Source organism: Protomyctophum bolini, assembly GCF_963924005.1.
Source record: "Protomyctophum bolini genome assembly, chromosome: 18".
Taxonomy (NCBI): Eukaryota; Metazoa; Chordata; class Actinopteri; order Myctophiformes; family Myctophidae; genus Protomyctophum; species Protomyctophum bolini.
The window spans coordinates 11,991,193-12,015,260 of NC_137879.1; positions in this window are offsets into that span (position 1 = coordinate 11,991,193).

The following is a 24,068-nucleotide window of genomic DNA, read 5'->3' on the forward strand; positions in this document are numbered from 1 at the left end:
ATACAGGGGGGTCTAATTATGACAGGCACTTTGTTTGAAATAGACACTCATGCTTTCCAAGGTGTGATTTGGGGTCCTAAGGATGAATACAAAATTAATATCAACATCTTAAAACCAAAATGTTGAATTGTGGGTTTGAGTTCACATGCCCTTTTGATGTAAATGAAAAGCGGGGGTAACTGAAGAAATACACTCCTCAATGTCAAATTGTTTCTTTAATGACAAAGATGAAGAAGCCCTGCAGTATAAACAAACAATCAAGGAAAACATTAACTAAAATAAGCAGGCTAATTATCACAAGAAAAAGTATAAGCAAACAGTTACTCACATAAGAGTGTAAACAAAATAATTTTGTTTCATTCATCAGGCATAAACTATATCATAGTTCCATAAATATGCATAACACAAACAAACTTACAATTATTAGGTGAAGAACCTCCAACCAGCACAACATGCATCTCTGAATGAACATGAAACTGAAAACAAACAAACAAGAAACAAACAAGATGGCTCTCTTCTTCACTCGCAGAACAGGAAAGCTAAAGATATACTGCCCCTAGTGGACGGCAGACCCTTCAGTAACTACTTGTCAGTGGGGAGTGTTGGCTGGGAGGAGGAGTAGGACTAAGGCCCTATACGTCCTCTCTGGGGGGGCGCCCCTCAAAAACAGAGATGTGGGCATGGGAAACAAACCTACCTTCTATGATGTCACTGAGTGAGCATCATGAAGGTACTGAAAGACCCACCCACCTCAGACATCAGCAACAATATGAAAATCACCCAGGTTTAGTGTTCTAGGGTTAAGAAGCGAAAGGCTTCTCTTACTTTGTCATCAACACTTTGTCATAATGGGGCTGTTAGTGTCTTTTCAGATAGTGGCCCCTTCATTAAGTCTCGCGTAGCCAGAAAACTATTCAGCTGTCATCTGTTCATCATATATCCTTTCACAAAAATCTCAAAATCTCTTTACATTCCATTTTCGCTAAGCAGCAAGCTTAGATCATTTTGATATATATTTGGATAAATCTGCTCGACTGTAAAGCCGAAACCGAAACGGGCAGGAGGTTTCACATCCGCTTTATCGCTTGATCATTTTCAGATCTAGCTTCCGTTGCTCCAGACTGTATGACGGAAGCATTTTTGAAAAGTATGGGAGGCAGCAGTCTGGTTCGTGAAACTAGTGGCCGCTTGCAAAGTGACTTTTCGCACACCAGGGAGAAGAACTCTGTAGGGTCCAGTACAGTACATTATGTCCCCCGATTACCTCATGTACAAAACGGAGCACTACAGCTTTAGTGGATAACTTTCCTAATCCCACGTGCACACTATCACAAACCCCCAAAAGGCCCAGACAAATTCCGCCGTCTGCTGTAGGCCGTACGGTACTGGACAGTGGACACGCCTCATAATTGTGACAAATTCCTGGTGACACATTTTGAAAGTATTTTCTTCTCGCGGGGAAATGTCACCGCTCCCTTGTAGTCAGGCAGCTGTTTTAGGATGTGTATGGAACTAAACCTGTAGCCGTGCGTGTATCAGACGGTAGCCCTTGTGTCTGCTGGATGACCTAGACCAGTTGTACTTTTCCATATATGTTTCCCAAGATACCGGCCTCTTCTAACCCTGATCTGGGGGAAACACTTTGAGAGCTTGTGGATTGGCTATTTTTGCAGGAGAAACTTGTAGAAATAATAATAATAATATTCAAACTAGAGGGTTTTCATGATTCTGAATACATTCCAAGCATTAGTTTTACACGAAAAACACTCCTTGGCCTAAATTCAGCCATAGCCCAAATGTGCCCAAATGTAATGACCTCATCACATTTGTGCTGACTTCTGGTAATCCAGTCTGACAGCGTGTTGCGGGTTCTCTCCCGATCCACGACATCCTTTGCTCACTCGACGTCACTCGTGTCATCTATCAATAAAGGCAGAAAAAGCCATAAAAAGAAAGAAAGAAAGCACATAAAAGTAGGACAGAGTCCTTTTTTGTCCGCCAGGGCAATGGGCTGAAATTGGCCATGAGGGCTTCATGAGTGCTACAGACGCAAAGCGTATTTCGCTTTCATTATGACTCTCCGACGTGTTCTCGGTAGTACAGCATGTGCTCCAAGAACTGACGGGAATCTGCATGTAAAATAGGGAAATTACCCCTAAAGAGATATCTCATGTCATGTCATGATGACCTCATGTCAAAGCCATCATTGCACTTCAAAGCCAGATGATAGTCAAAAACAACCCGTCGTTCTTGTTGCATCATGCGTACACGCAGAACATGACGTGACTGGCAGGCAGTGATGGCCACAACAACAGCTAAGCGTGACTGATGTGATAACAGCTGTACACAGGGAGGGACATTAAGTGTCGCCTAATGACAGTTAATGAGATACTCGATAGGTTGTTGTTGGTTTGTCCCTATATGACGCTCTTATGTAATTACATCCTGGCAAATTACTCGGTCTTCAGTATGAAGTGGTGTATGTATGTGGCTACTGCGCACCAAAGTATAGTAGTAGCATTAAGGTTAGAGATATTTGCAACACTTTCTATGAAGTCTATAATTATGAACTTACTTAATAACACATTAGGCCTGTCCCCGACTAAGAATCTATATAGTCGAATCTGACCAAATGTTGTCTATAGTGTACTGGAATCATGCAAAATGATTTGCATGATTCGACTGAGAGATTGAAATAATTGATTTATTTAATTTATATAGCGCTTTTCCTATCAGTGCTTTACAGACTTTTCAAGAGGTTTTTTTTCAGCTGATAAAGCAAGGAATGTTGACACGTCATCATAAAATGCTTTATAATGTGTTGTTTATAGTTAAGAAGCATTATGAATATGTATGAGTTCTAATGGTTATAATTATACAGAGTTATAAGCACTTTATAAGCAATTTATAAATAATACATTGTAAGTTTATAATGATTATATAGATATGGACTTCATAGAAAGTGATGGTATCATTACCTGCACTATAGTCTCCACAGTTCTCGTGTTTGTTGTTGGAAGAGTAGCCTGGAAAACATTGGAACCTTAATGTCCTCACATGATCACCAGACACAGGAAGCAAGCAGGGTCAAGATTTATTTCCATACTTTTTCCTTGGAAATCCTATCTCTCCACTGCCGCGAGGGCTTGCGGCCATTAGCAGACATGTGATAGTTAACCCATTTAGGCCTGATCTTTACGATTTCTCAAAAATAGCAGACCTACAAGTTCATAGCACGCCACTATGAGCTTGTAGATCTGCTATTTTTCAATAGCTAAAGTATAACAGAATGCTTGAAACACCAAAAGGGGTTCCCGCCAAAAATTGTCACTGTTCTTCAATGCATAGCAGAACCTGCGACAGTTACAGTATGCCATGCAAATTAATATAAATTATAATTAATAGATACAAATAAAAAAGCTTCTTCCCGTATAGCATTTTAAGCTCGACATACTGTCAGACATGAATAAAAAAAGAGAAATCAACAAAGTGATAAATGCTTCGGAAACAATCCAAATATTGACATTAAAATGTTAAATTGAGTTGAGAGGTGCTGACTTTAACTATCGTTATTTGAAGTCATGCTAAAAGTGCAATCTTATTTCAGCTGAAGTTCTGTTCTCATGTTGCATCGTTGCTGCTATACACGTCCAAAGTGCACACGTCTTTGCAGTTCTGCGGTCGATACGTGTATTCTGTTACACTAAAGTGGATTACATGCACCAAACGTTCTCTTACAAACGCTTCAGTGGGTTTCCTGGTATCAGGTGCAGGATGGGCAGAGACAGGAAGATTGATGGACACTAGCTAACCTCTAACCTTAGATTGGAGCCTGGTGTGTAAGACAATACAGTTCCTGTCACAGTGTGGACACACAGAGGTGTAGGACTCAAATGCAGGACGACCAGTCACAGGCAGAGAAGTGAATGTTCAAGAGGTTTTAAAACTGACCACATCTTATACGACGACAAACTGACAAGGAACTGAACCCACTGAAGCATATATATATAGGCTATAAATAGGGGAAAACTAACCTGACACAGGTGAACTGAAACAGACAATCAACACTGGGAAAGGCTAGCCAAACAGAAAACAGGTGACCCATGCGCGGCGAGAGGTGAGACAAGCATAACGTTATAAAGGATAGAGAGCGGACAGCCCCTGTTATTAATTTCAATGGAAGTTGCTCAGTGGTGTTTTGAAGCACGTGGAAGAACGGTCTACATTTCTTCGATTTGGACACCACAATTTGGTGTTTCAATGTTAAACCCCAGCTGCACATAGTTTCCTAGTGCTAAATACACAGGCCCGCCTGCAGTCCCAGCTCTGCAGCAGTAGGGCCGAGCGCTTCAACGTTGGCCAGCCATTCTGGGGGCTTGGAGACAATTGGGCATGTAACAGCAAACAAGGCAGACAGGAAAGCACAGAACATTACAAAATATGTACTGGGAAAACAACAAACTATACCAGAATACAACACTGAAACAGAACATAAGTAAAAGTCCAAAAACTAATAATAAACACATACAAAGTCCAAGGGCAGAGGAGCGGAGCGTGACTAGATTTCAAGATATCCACATGATACAAACATGATACAGTATGTGTGTGTTGTGGCGTGTGCCTCGGTCTGCAGAGACTGATTGTCTCAAACTATAGCTTTACCAACACTTGATTCAATTGTTTGCACTTTATACAACTTGTTAAATTAAAGGTTGTCGTAATACCTCGCCTGTTTTACACATTACACATTTTACACATTGACAAGAAAACATGAGACAATCATGTAACATGAATAGACAATGGGCCCATTTTTAAAAGTATAAAAGTCCTAATTCATTTTTTTTATTGTGCATTTGGTTTCGTAGCCTTGAAGGATATATATTCCATAAACTCCACTACTTTATATCTTAAGATGGAGGCCTATTGTTCCACCTGTAGCGGCTGTAAATCATGGGACGTACACTGAGTGCACACACACACACACACACACACACACACACACACACACACACACACACACACACACACACACACACACACACACACACACACACACACACACACACACACACACACACACACACACACACACACACACACTCTGATTTCTGCACAAGTCGTGGAAACGGGAGCACGATTTAGACAATTACAGGAAGGGGGGGTGGGGGGATTCCGCCCTCACTAACCTTTACATAATAAAAACACCACATTTACGACTGCATGAAATCTTTATTTTTAACTGGCCGTCTGATGCCGTTTCAAGTTGCGCCGCAGTTGCCCTCTCCTTCCTGCAACACAGAGGCTGAAATACTCCCCAGCTCCTATGGAATCTTTGGATGACACTAGAAACAAGCGGGTCATCAGAGTCTAAAAGCAGACGGTATGGGCCTCCAACTGTTATTGTCTCCCATCCGTCACACCCTTGTCTCTCTCTCTCTCTCTCCCACACAGCTGTTTCACACACAGGGCACATGACAGCTGGCTGCAGGCAGGCAACCATAGCACGTTACCGAGGTCAGAGTGCTGTGGAACCAAGGAAAAGTGGGAAATCCCAGGGTGGGAGGCCGTGGTATGGGGCAGCTGATGGGCCTGACGACAACCTGTCACCGCTCCACTCAACAATGACTGATAAACATATTTCCTCCTTTCTTTCTTTCTCTTTCTTTCTTTCTTTGCTTCTTTCTGTTTCACTTTTTACTCCGACAATTGTGTGCGTGCGTGCGTGTGTGCACGGTGACGCAAAAAGAAAAATGCAGACAGAGCACCTCATACAGTTGATATATACACTCGCGTACGTACTTCCTATTATTGACAGTACATTTGTTAGAGCGAACAATTGTCCTTTTCCTACTCATGATCAACAACCTCAGAATGCATGTAGCATGAAGAAGATATATGTCTATTATTAAGGCCCATAAATAGTAAATACAGTATCTAAGTTTAATTGTGGACCCTCTGAATCTTTCTTGTGCCATCAGAGGCCTTGCATATTTCCATGGTGGACAGCTGTGATCTAAATATACAGCTAGGGAGGGGTTCCTACCTTCAGGAAAATGACTGAAAGGGCCCGGATTCAGATCACCCTGCCAGTTTCCTATAACCAAAAATAAAAAATGAAAACATTACAGTGGTGATATCCAGACATCCAAGGGCAAACAGGTCTAGTTGTGTTTGTATATTATTATAATTATTTTCCACTCATCCTCTCACAGTCTATAGATGCAGAATGTCTATGATTTGCCTCTGATATATCTGAAAAGAACGTCAAAATTAGCAGATCTACAGCTTGTGGACTGGCTATTTTTGAACAGTGTTTAGATCAAATAAAGTTCAATTTATTTGTTTCTTTGTATGTATAACAACATTTATAGGTCATTTTCCTATATTGAAGTTTAATAGTTATTTTGAAATTAAACTAGGCCTACTTTCATAAAAGTTGATTTCAAGATTTTGCACAAAAATAATTGTTCGAAATGTTGGTAATCTGACTCTCCAAAATCGGGATCAGCATCGGACTCCAAAACAATTGGGACAGGTTGGGCTCTGTCTACAGCGCAGGCTTGGTATGTAGAAGATGCAACGACTCCTCCATGTCAAGACTCTGAGTTCACACCTGTCCGTTTGTAGCATTCCAGTGCTCACAGCTGCTGGATGTATACTGCTGCTTCAAATGAATGACTATACTCAGTGTATACTGTTGTATACTGCAGGCTACGCCTCATCTGTGCCACCAGCTTTTGTGGCTTCCAGAGCAAATCTCACAGCGGCCGGGCCAGGCTGAGAGCTAATATGCACAACTGTGTGCCATGTGTGAGGCATGAGGTCTTTCATTATGTACGAGCTGTGCTGCAGAGAATGTGGCCATCGACAGCAGTCCCTCTGTAACTAAGCTTAAGTTACGTAAGCTCAGGGGAAGGACGTGGATCTCATGTGATTTAGGAACGCCTAAAGGCCATGCATTGTAATACAGTAGCTTTATGGGCTAATGTCATAAACAGTTTCACAAATCATAATGTCTTAACCTTATGGGGCAGAGCTGGGGGTTGTGGCCTGCAAAACAAGTTCTGCTGAAACCCATTCCAGTTCACTCTTTTGTGTGATATAACTGTCTATAATGTTCTGCCTGCAGGAGACATTGCGAGGATGGCTGACCTCCGCCCACAAGGACACATGAACATGCAGGCCAGGGGCCGTCGGTGCTGAGTGGGTTCACGCTGTGATAAACTGAGTGTAGAGAGGCCAGGGGCCGTCGGTGCTGAGTGTGTTCACGCTGTGATAAACTGAGGGTAGAGAGCTGACGTAGGCTAGTGTCCGGCCAGGGCTGGAGCAGCCGTCCGCCTGTAAACAGGTCCTCTACTGTGTCACCCCGACTCCCGTAACAGCTGGTTCCGCCTATTGTTCCTCGCTCCTGGAGTACGCGTCACCAGCCTCCGTGTGACACCTCTCAAGGGTGTCCCCAGAGCGACCCAGTGCAGTGAGCGCACCTCTTTCACACAATTCATGTCTGTCCATCTTGGAGAGAAGAAATGGACCCGGCAACCTTGTGCAAAGTATTGTTGTTATTTTGACCAATTAAGAATCGTGTGAAGTGAATACACGAGGGTCAATGCGGAATTTTTCATTCGTTTTCAGTGCTGAAAGCTCTTCTTATAAGGCACATGTCAAACTCTCTCTCTGCCCAATGCTGCCCCTGAAAGCATAGTCTTGAAGGACAACTTTCACCTCTCAGATGGTGTCCTCACCGGGTCACAACAAGATAAGTTATAAATCGGCAAGCAGGCCCTGTCTTGGACTGTGGGTAAACAACACGTGCCGCAGATGACCCAGGCTTGGGATACCCTGTTTTGTGCGCTTCACTGCACTTATTAATGGAACCAAATGTCCATTAAGAATCTCAGACGGGAACTATGACATGTTTGCAGCTTGCAACACACCATATGGTTTTCCATAGCTCTACAAGACCCTGACGAGAAGATAATTAACACATGGCAAATCATCTGGAACAGAGTCATATATTTTCCATCTTGCGGTCTATCGTTGATGGACATCTGAGGCGGCTCAGAACTGTAGATCACTGTCACACAGTAGGGCTGTCACGATTAAAACTTTTAAGTTGTTGAGGAACTGCCACAACAATATTCGATCGTGTCGTGAAAACTAAAATCACAGGCCATGGCATCTATACCTGTATGTTGTTTCTTCCACAACACTATTCTGGAGCTCTGCTGTGGTGGTGTATGACAATGAACGCATTAATTATAGTAATGCTAACGCAGGAGAGGAGAAATGTGACGATGTGGGGAAAAAATCCATTCATTATAGATTTGAGCTCAACCACTTAAACCCTATGTACTGTACGCAGTACCCCAGAGCTCTACACTACTCTATACCCAATTATAACTTATAATTGCATCATCCAATGGTTACATGCTTCCACAATATATTGCACTTTCATGACAGGATTAATGCATGATAAAAATCCATTCAAATATTAATCACTCAGTATATGACTCACTTGTCCATTTCTCAGAATGGCAGATAACAACATCACACATCCTTTGCTTGACATTATTTCAATTTGGTGTTTTTTCGTGTATGCATGTCATGTAGCTTTTTGAAATTATTGCAGTATTACCCACAACCTTATAATGTAGGTTAAAAGCCATTCAATCAGGATCAAACTATCTCTCAGCACTTCTATTCACAGCGGTGCCATAAAGAGAGATTGGCAGATTGCATTGAAACCAGATGGGTGTATGGATTCCAGATAGATTCTCTAGTCTGTTAATCTAAATTTAACCCCCCGTGGTTCTATTTTCTCCTTTAACAAGGGAAAAACCAAACTGCAATTGAGAGCAACGTGATCAGCTTGGCCTGTCAGATGGAAAACGAGTGAACAGACAAAGTATAGCAGATCTCTCAGGGGGTGAGCTCTCGTTAAGCACCTCATCCTTTGCAGAGCGATGGTGGATGATCCGAGGCTTCTTTTATCCGTTCCCCAACTCCCTTTTTTATGTTTCGACATTTTAGCCACGGCACAGAGCCGATTGTGTTGTGTGGTCTTGGATTACACAGAGGAAGAGCCGGTGGAAAGAGCAAGGGCAGGAGACATATGATACAATGGAATCACAAGGGGAGAAACTGTGTGTGACGGCCAATAGCACATACCATCGTGCGTAACGTATGCACGTGCTCCGGCAACTCCGTTTGTTTGTCACCCTATACACTGTTGACATAGCAGTGGTCGGCGAGGAGTTATATGGAGGCTGCTGACCCACTTCGGGCGATGCCACTGAGTGCGGACCATGCAGCATCCCAGCCAGGGTCATTCAATGTGACCGACGCACTGCCGTGTCAAGGTTGAAGATCGCCCTTGTTGTTCCCGGGTAGAGTTTGCTATAAAACATAACACTACGTCATCAGAAAATATCCCGCTGTTGCTCAAGGTCGGTTCTTAAACGCTGATGTCCACGGACCATTAAAACTCATCCAAGAGCTTAAGATTCTGAGGGCCTGCTATGCATGTCAGCGGGGCTCAGAAGACCGTATCAGGTTTGTCACACATGGAGCCTGCATGGAGGCTGTTCACCAGCAGCAACACATCATTAAAAGAGCATTAATGTATTCAAGATTATACAAGTGCATCTCGGCAATTGCTACATCTGTTGCTTTTCTTCCACTATGAATGCCAGTATCGGCCATGAGGTTAATGGCTGTAAATTAAATTCCATAGACGTTATCTACGGAATTTACACATGTAGCCTCGAAGTCTCCTGGATTTATGTCACGGTTCTCCTCCTTTGTCTTGACTCCCATTTTCCTTTCCCCCCCCCCTTCTCTTCTGTTATTCAAGGTCTACTTCCTAAAAGTCGGTTAGGAACATTCCTCTTAGTGAAATTATGTAGCCTCTAATATCTCCATTACAACATAGTGGTAGTATTTAGAATGACCAGACGGAGAAAAAAAGAGATTCTTCCATATCTCCATATCAACAAACACCAATTCAAACCCTTGCATCTCCACAGTCCCAAGTGAAAATTACCATGTAGGGTACTCCTACACGAACCATTGCACTCTAACCATGCACTCTAACGAAGAAGCCCCCATGCACGCCAAGGTCGAATGACCCCATTCGAATGCTGTCATGCACTGAATGGGACATCGTCACATTTAATCAGACTTTGGAATGGTCTCAGTAGGTCACCTACTGACCTACCGACGTGCTCAGTATAGGCCTTTTGTCACTATTCTGTTGTGGGTTGATGACGGCTACTGTTTTGACCACGACTTGAGGCACGCCATCTCAAGAGGAACTTGAGCCACGAGAGGCACCACCAAGTGAGCGAGTTCCCATGCCAAACGTTGCTTCCCTGGCAGTTCACCATTCCTTAGGGGCTCCTTACAGTTCTATAACAAGGCGCCGCCTGCATAGCACGTGCAGTGTGTGTATCATATGCACATGGGCATGGCATCTTAAGTTTGTTTGTCACCCATACAGTACTGTTGACATTACACTCCTTGGGCGAGGAGTTATAGTTGACCCACTTCCAGCCATCAGTCCAGCATCATAACCAGGGTCACTGAATGTGACCCTTGAAACAACACATGTTGTTTCAAGATGCCTTGTTGCTCCCAGGCCGAGTTTCTAAAGCACTACCTCATCTGGCACCACCGTTCTGAAAGAAAAGTTAATCTCTGTTGTTGATGGACGTCGATGTCCATGGACCGTTAAAGCCAATCCCAGAGCTTAAAGGTGCTGGAGGCCGGCTATGCAGGTCAGCCCGGCTCAGAGTGGGACCGTATCAGGTTTGTCACACAACATGAAGCCTGGAAAACCATCTGCGTGAAGATCAACACCGATGGAGGCTGCTCACCAGCAACACCGCATTAGAGGTGCATTAAAGATATACAAGTGCAAGTCGACACTTGCTGCAGCTAAAGTCTACAGTGTCAAATCTCGGAATGAAATCTAAAGCAGAGATATCAGGCAGATCATTCTACCAAGGTGTGTTGGTGATCGGTCAGAGCTGTGTGTGTCTTTTCATGTCGGCGGGTTCTTGCACACACAGACACAGACACAGACACAGACACACACACACACACACACACACACACAGTATGATGCAGTGAGGGATCTTAATGGTTGTGGGAAGTACCAATTTCAAGGCTGCTTCGATTATTATGGGACAAAGACTTTGTCTTTTTGTGCCATAAAGAAGAAGCCCCCATGCACGCCATGCACGCCATTATACGACTTTATACTTGGATCAGTGGAACTGCCGTGGTTGTAAAAGACATCGCATAACATAAATGGAATATAATGGCTGAGTAATTACTTATGATGATGGCCATTATGAGAATTTTGAGGTTATTAGGTAGGGGTGAGAGCAAAGCTAAGTGAGTACATGTGAACCTGTGGGTCTCTCGGTTCATTGCTGCCCCCTCATGTGATTTCAGACAGCTGCAGCAACTCAGCAGCCTTATGAATGTTATTTACTGTGTCAAAAGCACGAGTGATGGTAGGATAGAAAGAGATGGAGAGATGGAGGTGAGACTGACGCAAGATGGTGGGGCAACAGCTGAACCTGTCAGTGCCCGTCACCCAAACAAAAGCCAGAGGGGTAGCTTCTGGGGACATGCAGGCCTTTGGCCAGGGCGGGCTGCATGCTTGGCAAGTTGGCACGGCCCGGCCCGGGGAACATCACGCAGGCCAGGAGGGGCACCTGTGCCCACTCTGGACCAGACGTGTCTGAGTGGCAGCTCGGGAACAGGAATAGTATAGCTTGGAATTAGGATGGCTTCAGGAATAGAATGGATTTCGATTCCTTCCAGTGGTACCTCCGGCTTGGCTGGATGCACCACCGAACGCAATGCAATTGGGAGGGTTGGGCGTGAAACTATTAAACTACTGTATGTTGCAAAAAGACCCACCCCCACCTGCCTCCGATTGCCCCATAGGAGGGGCCCCATAGGAGGGGCCTACTAGTTCTCACATTAATACAGCCAGAAAGCCCCTTTCTGAAAGCCAGCTTGGTAGCGTGCCTTGTTAGTCATTAGACTCTCAACCCACACCTCCTGGGATTGAATCCCACGGCCGTCCGTGCGAGTTGCCATGTCGAATGTATGTTGTATGTTCAGGGCACTTGATCAGCAGGGAGCGGAACTGGAAAGGATAGCGTGTTCCTCTGCATGCCTTACATTACCCTCCCGGTTCAAAGATGTGACTGCCAACTCCATGTGTATTGAAAGGAGACACTTGGTTGTCTAGCGGCTAGCCCTTATCCAAGACCAACAAGCATGGGGCTGGCAGTGACAGGGATTACAGTATTATGGGGGGAACTGGCAATGAGATTGGGAGAACAAAAAAAACTGTTGATAAAAAAGGAACAGAATTGACATTACAGCTTTAGATCAAAGCTGTCGATTGGACTGTCAGTACGGGAGTGCATGAAGGTGTCTCGATCGTTGGAGGAAGTGATAGGTGCAGTGCAAATACAGCGGGAAGTCCAGTGCTGCAGGTATTATCTCAATTACTGATCAGCGTCATCGGATCGCTGTCAACCACCCACACAGAGGAACAGCGCCGTCGGTGGAGAATGCAAGGCACTGTGCCAAGCACAAGCTCTGTCAATCATGCCTTGTTACATCAACAGCAGCAGCTTTATGTAACTCCTTACTGTCAGTACATCAGCACGCATTCTGGGAGTAGTTAAGTTGAGTTGGAGGAAAAACAGTGTCATTCCATACCTTGACTTCAGAAAGTGTTTCTTTTACTTCGCCCCTAAAAGGAAACACCACACGACAGCAGTTGTTGCATAATGTGACAGACAACACCAAAGCTCAAAATAACACAGAACAAGGATTTAGACAATTGGAAGGATGCAGGCTTTCAGTCTTACACTACAGTACAGTAGTTTTATGTTTATTTTATTCCATCCATGTGCATTTGGGGCTTATTGGGCTAGTGGGAAAATAATAAACCATCTAACCCAATAGTACCCCTGAATTGAATTATACAGCAATTACACCTGCATACACCTGCTATATAAATAGTGTACTGTAAATTGAGAATAAATAAAGCGGAATCTTGTAAAAGAAAAAACTAAACACACAAAAACACATACTGTAGCTGAGGGTTACTGAAAGGACTGTATACTGGTTGGAATTAGCACTCGCCCCTGAATGTCGATCAGAACAAACACCATGGACCACCACATTGCTTCTAGACTTGAGTTTACTTCACTTTGACAAGACAGTATGACACTGACCAGTGACAGTATGGTCTGAAAATAAAGCAACAAAAACATACATGCTCTTTAAAACATGACTAACACAGACTAAATGCCTAAATTGCCAATTGTACACTGTATAGTATAGGCCTAGTGCGAAACACTCTGAACATGTCTCATGCTGAATTGGCCATAAAACGAATTAACTTAATTATATAAACCATATATATTGTTGGCAAACTTGGCTTAATGTGTACAGAAACTATCAAATAAAATGCAGGGAATTAAACATAGCACACATAGCACGTAGCACATGATGACACATTATACTGACTTAACTAAACACATAATCACAAAACACCCACAAATACTGCTACTCACATATCAAGAATGACACACACTGCACAGGTCTTTACTGTTGGCCAAACTGAACTGAAATGAAGCTCTGTGGCACATCAAGCTGGAATCACTGGCTCTGATTGCAGTGTGCAAGCCTAAATTACTATTTGACCAATAAGGCCATACAGCCTGTTAAGGAGCTAGTCTTTGATCAGTTAACTTCAGAGTCAAATAGCTGAGTGATCAGCACCCAAAACACCTGTGGCAATCAGGGCCTCTCCACTGTTGTGTGTGCTGCTTGTGTATGGTTGTGTGTGCTGTGCGTATGCTTGTGTGTGAGCACTGTCCAGGGCCTTTCTTACACATACAATATACCATATGTATGGTGAGTGAGTGAGTGATTGAGAGAGAGTTTGAGTGAGTGAGTGAGTGAGTGATAGTTTGAGTGAGTGAGTGATAGTTTGAGTGAGTGAGTGATAGTTTGAGTGAGTGAGTGAGTGAGTGAGTGAGTGAGTAAATGGTAAATGGTGCATTTATATAGCACCTTTATCCAAGGCACTTTACATAGATTGTGCATCAATTCACCCATTCACGCACACATTCATACACCGATAGCGGCGGAAACCATGCAAGGCACCAACCAGCACATCACTCCTGATGTTAGGGGTTCAGTTTCTTGTTCAAGGACACTTCGACACTAACTCTGGGGGAGCCCAGGTTCAAGCATCCAGCCACTCTACCCCGCTAGCCCAGAGTGAGTGAGTGAGTGAGTGAGAGAGAGTGTTTGTGCAGGCGTTTGTGTTTATGTGTAATAATAATGTGTCACGCATATGTCAGTCTGACATCATCAAACCCTCTACACGCAAGACACGCTATACTGTATATGGCCATGAACCCTGGCCATGGACTCTGGACATACCTGTTTTTCATTGTGCATTTTTTGGCCAAAGTTGATCCCATGCCAAAGCGACAGCACTTGCCCAGCAGTTTGTACTAGATCTGCATATATGAGCCGGCCAGCAACTCTACATCTTACCTCACTGACACCAGATCAATAGTTTAACTTGTGCTTCTCAACTGTGCCATATTAAGAAGCTCTGTTGTTTCAGCGCGACCTCGCCCTTTAGGTCGAGGTCACTTCTTGCCCTCAGGGCGTCTTACTGGTACATTCTGTCTGATATACCAGTGGTTCATGTCAGGGACCCCCAAATTGGCACCCATTAGCTCGCGGACCCCCATTTGAAGAGATATGCCAGGGACCCCCATAAGAGAAGATTTTCTCGTTTAATTTCAAGGACCCCCAGGTTTGACATGCATTAGTCTACGGACCCCCATTTAATGGCATTTCTATCTCTAGGGACCACCAATTTAAATGGTAAAATCCATTTGGAGACTCAAGGACCCTTTGTGGTCCAACGTAATAAACTATTCAATCAATCTGAACAAAACTATAAGGCTTAATGCTGCACTCTCCATCCTCCCCATGCTCTCCAGGCTGCTGCTGTTGTTGTGGGGCATCGTGGAACCAACAGGATGCCCCCTAAACACACACTGCTCCCCCTCGGCTAATAACTTTAACACTTCGTCTTCCCCTCGCTGCACACAACCGGGACATACTCACTTCCTCTTTGGCAGTCACTTCCTCTGCATGTGGTCAGATTGTGCGTGTGTGTGTGTGTGTGCATGTGTGTGCGTGCGTGTGTGTGTGTGTGTGTGTGCGTGCGTGGTCAGCCTGCCCTTATGCAAGCACTACGTCCCCGGGGACCAGCAAGTAACGCATTAAAACACGCTATTCTGTTTTGATGTTTGATCATTGGCTGGGTGATCGGCTGGGTATGTAAATGGTGCATTTATATAGCACCTTTATCCAAGGCGCTTTACATAGATTGTTACATTCACCCATACATTCATACACCGATTGGGGTGGAAGCCATGCAAGGTACCAACCAGCACATCAGGAGCAATTTGGGGTTCAGTGTCTTGCCCAAGGACACTTCGACATGTAGACAGGAGGAGCCGGGATTCGAACCGCCGACCCATGGATCATTGGACGACCTGCTTTACCTCTTGAACCACATGCATACATGCATGTTGGGGTAAGAACGGTGGTCCCTGATTGGCCGAGGGACAACACTGACATACGTGGAGATGTATGTATGTTAATGATCTCCACCAGCTAATAAAGTGCCATTATTGTTTTGTTGTTTGGCTTTTTGCCTTTATTGATAGATACAAGTGAAGAATGACAGGAAAGAGGGAGAGAGAGACGGGGAGAGATATGCAGCAAAGGTCGTCATGAACGGGATTTGAACACGCAACACGCTGTCAGGCCAAAGCCTATATGTGGCATGCGCCTGGACCACTTGGCCAGCGGGCGCCCCAAGTGCCATTATTGTTGGTGACGTAACTAATCTATGTTTCAAAGTTATATATAGGAAACGTAAAACATTTAGAAACCAATATAGTGGACATCTTGGTTAATAGCATGCACTCAACAGATTTAAACCATAAGTTATAACGGGTAGTAGACCCTGTTGCAAAGGAACAGGAATCAGACGGAGTTATATAGAGATCTAACAGGTCTAGGCAGTTGTAACTCAGAGGGGACAGAGTCTGAGTCTTAAATCCTGCACCCGAGTTAAGTCTAAGGGACCGAGACAGCTGGGAAGGAAGGGGACTCGGAGGGGAGCTATATAAAGTTCTAAGCTGTTGTAACTTCGTCTTAAACTGTAAAGGACGGTCTAAACTGCTGTAACCCGGTCTTAAAGTGTAAAGGAGACAGCAAAGAACAGGGACTCAGACGGAAGGGACAGAGACTCTCACTAACAAGACGACAGCTGTAACCAGTCAGACAATCCAGTGGTCATCATGGTAGACTGAGAAAGGGAAGACAAAAGACCTCTTCTTGAAGAGGAATTGGTTAAACGATAAGGAGTCGAGTCTCAGAAAGAAGAGAAAATACATCCCCATTGGTTGGGTTCAAGTCCAAATGATGCATGGGAAAAACTTTTGGTGTAGACTAAATCGAACATAGAATCAGAGACATGAAATGCATGAAGAGAAGGGTGATCGATTGGGGATCACCCTTCTCTATATTTTAACCCATTTAGAAGCAATGATATGACTTAAAAACGTTTGCTGTGAAAGAATATAAACTTCCAAGAATTGCACACATTTTTCAAAGCGCAGCGCTACGGGCTTGTAGAACTGCTATTTTTCAACAGCGGAAGTTTTAAATAATGGTTAGAGTGGTTGAACGCTAAAGCGACACAGGTGCGTTCCCGTCCTAATTGGTTTAATACCGCGCTCAACAGGTGAGACCATCATGACCATAACCATGCACACAATCACCCTCAATGCTTGATTCCTGTTTCTTTTTCCCTTTCTGAGAAATTGTTCCGCAAACAATAAAGCTGACACGCGTCAGAGTCGGTGTGCGTGCGAGGTGGGCGATGATGTGCGTAACGACCATTCACAGATTGATAATAACGACGCATAATGAGAACACGAGCGGTACAACCGTCTGCATAATTGACAATTGGACGCGCAATGAAAACACAGTGTGTGGTGCGAGAACCTCCGTCGCTCATCGGTGCTATTCACGTCCCTGCACGGCACGGTGACTCACTGCCACGCCACGCCATGCCATGCGTGAGTAACGAGTCAGAAGTGGTGGGAATTAAAGAGGGGCAGACAAGGCGGAAAGTTGACAGGAGTCAGCAGTAGGTTGTGTGCTCAGCTCGCACACAAGTAGGCCATTCTTGTGGCCAACTTGTGTGCAGCCCGACAGAGTGCATTTCTAGTTATGTCTGTGTCCCTTTTATGCCCACATATGGAGTTCTTTGTCAGGCATGCCCAAATATGGAGTCTATGCAGATGCCAGAACAACCATTGTGATGTCAGAACAGGCCAGTTCCATATATGGAGATATAAGGGTGATCAGGTCCAGAGTCCGGGCAGATGCTTTTGTGCTGGTTCTGGACAAGCGGCTATCCGACGGGCCCGACACCGGACACTGCACTCCATGTGGTAGTGTGGAACGTGTGTGTCAAATTTGAAGTCAACGGGGCGAACTGTTCTCGAGTTACGTGGATTACAGACGTACACACGTACGCACTGTATACTACACACACACACACACAGAGACTTGATGCATTTATAGATATAGATATTAATCCGAGACGTAGATGCTTCATAAGTGAAAGAGAAACAATGGAGAGATCTCTTCTATAGTGTCCACACTGTCCAAGCGGATAATCTAAGGATGAATGAAAAGGGAAAGAGCCGCAAGATCAGTGTCAGGGTTGAAGTAGTTGAATTTGAAACAGGAAGTGCGTGTGCGATTCCAAAACGACTGCATTTCTTGGCTTCTTGGTTCTAAAAGGAAGCCGTTTGAAGGTGACAGAAATCTTGTGCAGTTTTCTATAAAAGAGACACACACGCACGCACGCACACACACACACACGCACACACACCACGCCAGCCGTCAGCACACATGCACCGGCAGTCACGTTTTCATTCTCCACAACAGGATGTGATGCCTCTCATTCTCGTCGGCGGAGCTATATAATTTGAATAAAAAAGATGAATGGGAAATGGGAGTGTGCGTCAGCGAGCACACCGAGCAGGTCTATCATACAGATGACCCCTTATGCAATTTATACTTTCTGATATGGCCTCTTCGTGACGGCAAAGCCACAATTCCTCCATAATCCTCACCTGTGGTGAGTTTTTGAGGATGTTACTAAAGGTTGGTTAAACATATCAGGGAGAGGCAGGACTAAATGGCAGGATTCAAACTTAATTCTTTATTGGAGATATGTCATTACGGCAGAGCAGCAGCATGTCTGCGTCCAAGTTCAACGCGTCGCGTCGCCCTTGTCTTATGTCCATTTAATAAAGCATCTCTGTTAAGAGTGGACTATTAGGACAGTCTCAGATTGGGGTTGGGGAGGACTTGTACCCTGAGAGTCTGCTGGAACAGGCGTAGAAGGCTTGTCGTTCCCATATGATCTGTATGTTATTCTTCTGCCTGAATCTTCCTAATAAATTCTCAACACTAAACCCTGAATGGACATTCATATTTTCCATAACAACAGATTCTTCCCTTTCCTACTTTCTACATGGGAGAGCAGGAATAGCTGCACAAACAGTCAATGGGATGTGGTGTGTTTGGCTGGGGGTTGGGGTGGGTGGTGAGTGGGGGAGGGAGGGAGGGTGTCGGTGGTGACAGGATGTTGTTTGAGTTTCAAATCCTGTTTTCTTCCTTTTCCCAAGAAGCTACTCGAGCGCAGGTGCACAAGCGGACTCCCCCCCATTACCCCCCCCCCCCCAAAACACACACACACACACACACACACACCCACACACACCCCCATCACAGGACATTTCCACCCGGACCAATCTCGGGGCCAATCTCCCGCGCACCCAACTAAGTACAGTTCTTCCTCCTCGTTGTTTGAAAACATAGTCCCCCCTCCTCCACCCAGATCTCACCCTTTCTCAGACATCCCAATGCACAGTCACGCATGTACAGTACACACGACCACACACACACAAGTTACAACACACACACACACACACACACACACACAGATGTGCCCTCGTGCACACCCTCACAAAACTTTCCATTGTTGTCCGGGCGAGTGACCTTTGACATCGCCGATCAATTTAGGGTGCCCTTGGGGAATTAAGGAAGACATGAGGTCAAGTATTTCTGTAAGGATCTGAAGTACTTTTGTCTGATGTTATGTAAGGTTTTATGGCCGTGCCTTTCCCCCCTTGAACGGAAAGAACAATATCTACCCATCTGTCACGGAGCAGAGCGGTAGTGCTACCCCAGGCTTAAAGATCTACCCATCTGTCACGGAGCAGAGCGGTAGTGCTACCCCAGGCTTTAAGTGACCCATGATGAGATGTATTGCAGTTGCACGTCGGTGTTGCGCACCAAGAATAGCCGAATAGCAATGCGACACCTTGTGAGATCGTACTTGTGCGACACGGTGCACCAACCAACTACAGATAAGTAAGTAGTAAGTATTAAGCCTTGCCGGGCCATGAGGCCCATATGGCAGGAGCCTATCTCCTGTTTCTGTAGCGTGAGGCGGCTTGATGTACAAGTACACCCCCTGGACATGACGTACAAGTACACACCATAGACATGACAGGCAGGGACACTTACCCCAAGCCTTGACGCTGCAAAGCAGGGAGGCACTGCATGGGTCCCATTTTTCACAGTATTTGGTATGACCCAGCCCGGGGATGGACCCCCGACCTCCCCAGTCCCAGGGCGGACACTCGAACCACAAGGCCAGTGATCTGGTGAAGTAGAAATCAGCCAGGCGTCATGCTCCAGAGGCCTTGCTTTAGCCATGGTCTCGGAGCAGAAAGAGACCACAGAGAGGCTGGAACAGAGCGGTCCGTCCGGTCAAGTGAGCCTTTTGTTTCCTGATGTATTTACAGTGAGAGGATTTAGAAGCTGTGGGGCTGCATGGGGATGTAAAAATATGCATTAAGGCCCCATTTTTCCTGCAGGCGCAGAAAATGAGAGGGTAATAGAAAAGAAAGAAAAGAGAGGGGGAAAAAAAGGTCTGGTGCTAGACATGGGGGGGACGAAGCGGCTGCTTTTGGTTACTTGGGAGCATAAATGTCTGTGCGGTGGGGTGGTGGTGGGGGAGTGTTCGAGTTCAATCCAGGTATGTGTGTTTAATGAACATAAAGCTTGCAGACCTCTTGCACTCCCTGCTTTCATTCACCATGTCCAACGCTCCCCCTCCAACGTACACACACCCACCACCACCAAAAAAAGGAGACTCAGGGGCTGCGTTTCATTACAAATCATTCTCCAATTTTTAAGTGCGCTCAGAAGAAGTTTCCATGACATCATCAGCTGTCAGTATGGGAAGCCAGTCGCTTATATTCTGAAATTCAAACCAGGGCAAGGAAAGGCAACATAGAACGCATGCAACAGAGGATCCTGCTGGGATATAGGCATTAATGGTGACACATTACCTGCATGGGGTGAGCTTGCCTTGCGGCATGAATATTTGAACTTGAGCCTCCAGATAAGTGCACAGAATAAAACAGCAATAGCGAGGAGGGAACGGGAAATGCCTACACAAATCTTTAGCGAGAAGAAAATAAAATGACACTGCCTTGGCTTAAAAACACTTCCAAAAAAGGAGAGGTGCTCATTGTGAGGTGGGGTTCTTGTCCATGTAAGAAAGAAAGTAGTAATTAAACATTGCAAATATTGGTACATTCAAAAATAAATAAATTTGCATATACTGCTTATAAACTATATGATAATTAAAGCCTACTCAATTCTTTATAACAATTATTACACATTATAAAGCATCGTATAATAACTTAAAAGGCATTCTAATACTTAATAAGTTCTGGACACTCATAATTTTCATAGTGTATTGTTATAGTTGTAGGCCTACATTATGCAAGTAAGTGAGAATTGCTGTGAAATGTTGAGAAATTAAACTAACTGATAGGCACGGACGCTTAAAGTAATAAATTAACACAAAAGTAACAACAAAACAAAGTATTTCCTCGATTACGGTATTGAAAGTAGTGAAACTATTAATAGTGACTATAATATAATAACTATTAATAGAAAATATTGTAATATAAGTGTTGTTCAGGGCGTACACGGTCAAAGGTAAAACAATGAATGAATGATTTAATTTAAGTGTCATGCCACCTTGTGGCCCATCCCTCGTAGGATTATAGAACAGCTTTTCCTACAGTTAAAAAAAGGAAGGAAGTCTTGATTGATCAAATAGAAATACATTTTCGGTTACAAAATCAAATCAAGCACCAGTCTTTGATTAGACAGCAGTCTGTTATCACAAAATAACACACCACTGAATTCAGCAGTTGTCCAATAAGAATCAAGCATTCAACCGAGCCGTGTAATAAAATGTATTATAATAAGCACCATTCTAATGCAATATAGTGTGGTGTGAAGTTATGACATTCCTGAAGGTGTAGGCAGAAATATGTTGAGTGTTAGTTGAAACAAATTATAATGCATTACGATTGCGTTTATAATTAATTATATTTATAGACATAGGCTACTGTATAGGCTTCATAGGAAACGTGAGTGAAATATTTAGCTTAAAAAGGAAACCTTGCAACACATCCCACAAACACCTGCTAACAAAAGATTTGCTGTGAATGAATAAACAGTGTCACCTTTGTGTCTCTTCCTTACCGTGTAGTGTACCCAGACATAAAAGTATAAACACAATGCAAAACCAGGGACAACAAAGCCTGTGGTTTGCACGGCTGGCCATCAAAGGTAAGTGAAACTGAGGTGGAAGGTATTGTTGAAATGTCCCTCACCGAGCTATCCTCGTGTAGGGTAGAGAGAGAGGAAGCCAAGTAACATTAGAGGATTAAGAAGAAATTTAACAGAAGCAACCCAGCTGTGGAGGCGATAAAAATACATATACGGGATGAACGGCATTCCAATGAAACCGGATATCCAGATGACTTGACATTAGGGACAACACTGCCCGACAGTGGCCGCACAGGGAGCCTGACCTTATCCTTGAAAGGTAGGCCGATTCTCTCACTGTGTGTGAGAGAGAGAGAGACTTATTACTTTTCAAGAGGAAAATGGCATGTAGTAAAAGTAAATGTTTATTATATTTAAATTAATTGATGTAGTGTTATCAGTCAAGCCATGGTTTAGCCATGCTAACAAAGGCCCCTTTAAAGCCTGCCCTCCTCCTTGGATTTTAAAAAGAATAAGATCATCATCGTGGTTCTCTCTCAACTCATTTTGGAACTCGCTCTGTTGGAAGTTTTATTTTGGCTTTGGTTGTCACTCACTGGGGTCTTTCCACGAATGCAGGATGGGGGTATTCCAACCTGTAGGGTGACCTTTGCTCCCACTGAGGTTTAGAGGTGGGTCACGCACGGGAAGGAAGACTTTGTGTGGCATGACATGTCTCTCACACACACACACACACACACACACAGAGTCCGTCTGTCTCTGTGGCGCGCTATAAATATATACTCTGGCTGCAAAAGTCGTGTTGTAGGATATTAGTGGAAGGAGGGATGTACCATCAAAACACAACACGTCAGAACAGGTGGCCCTGGATGGAGCAGCTAGGGGCCACATGGAAGTAAAGTCTGTGTGTGTGTGTGTGTGTGTGTGTGTGTGTGTGTGTGTGTGTGTGTGTGTGTGTGAAACACGGGCGGAGAGGGGGGCATTGTTAAACTAAAGCATTGTAGGGGAGTCTCTCATCTACTCGTCTCTCACTATACTGCTGCCAGTGGTGGAAAGTAGGGATGCACCGATATGGAAATTCTTGGCCGATACCGATATGTTTAAAATAACAATTTATCCGATATTGATACCATATAGATTAATTTAATTTGTTGATTTTATTTCCCCCTTTTGTGCAAGAGAAACAAATACATCTTCAATACAAGAAATAATCTACAACTTGGTAGGCTGCAGATGAGATAACCAACAATTTATAGCCAATGCAAAATGTATGCTTATCATTTATCAACAACAGATGCATATCGGCTACTGCCATATATTGATAACAGCAATATCGTCCGATACCGATTATGTGGCCGATACATCGGTGCATCACTAGTGGAAAGTAACTAAGTACATTTACTCAAGTTCTGTACTCAAGTACAATTTTGAGGTATTTGTATCGTACATGAGTATTTCCAATTTCCAGCACTTTTACTACACTACATCTCAGAGGCGAATATTGTACTTTTACTCCACTACATTTATTTGACAGCTTTAGTTACTTTGTAGATTATTTGGATTATTATTACAAAAAACATACAGAAACCACTTCAGCGCCATTTGCATTTCGGTCATCTGAAAATAGCAATACTGAAAATACAAGCTCACAAGTGAGCTTTGCAGAACTGCTAGTTTCAACAGATAATTATACATTTGAGAACTTGAAAGTAACGGAGTAGTAACAGAGTATTTCTATGTTGCAGTATTGATACTCCCATTCAGGACGGGAACACCTTCTGGTGTTTTAAGCATCATGTTAAACTTTAGCTATTGACAAATAGCAGATCTACAAGCTCATAGCGCGGCGAGCTTAAAGGTCTGCTATTTTAGAGAAATTGTGAAAACGTGGCAAAATCTTTGAATATATATTCTTTCAGTGCGGACGCTTTTAGGTGTAACAAACAACACATTTTCAGACCCGGGGTCGGTGGCCGATTAAATATAATTTCTGGGGTTTGACATGAAATAGTTTGAGAACCACTGATATAGAAACATAGGTTTTTCAGAAAACGGTCATGATTTAGAAGATTTTTTTTTAGAATCTTGGTCTCAGGTCTAAGTAAATAAATGTGAGTAGCTTTCCACCACTGCCTGGGGTTTTATTTATCTTTCTTTCAGTGTTCTCACCCCCCCCCCCACCCCCGGCCCCTTCCATCTTCCTTTTGTTTTGCCGTATATTTACAGGAGTTTGTGTTTTTATTAGTTTC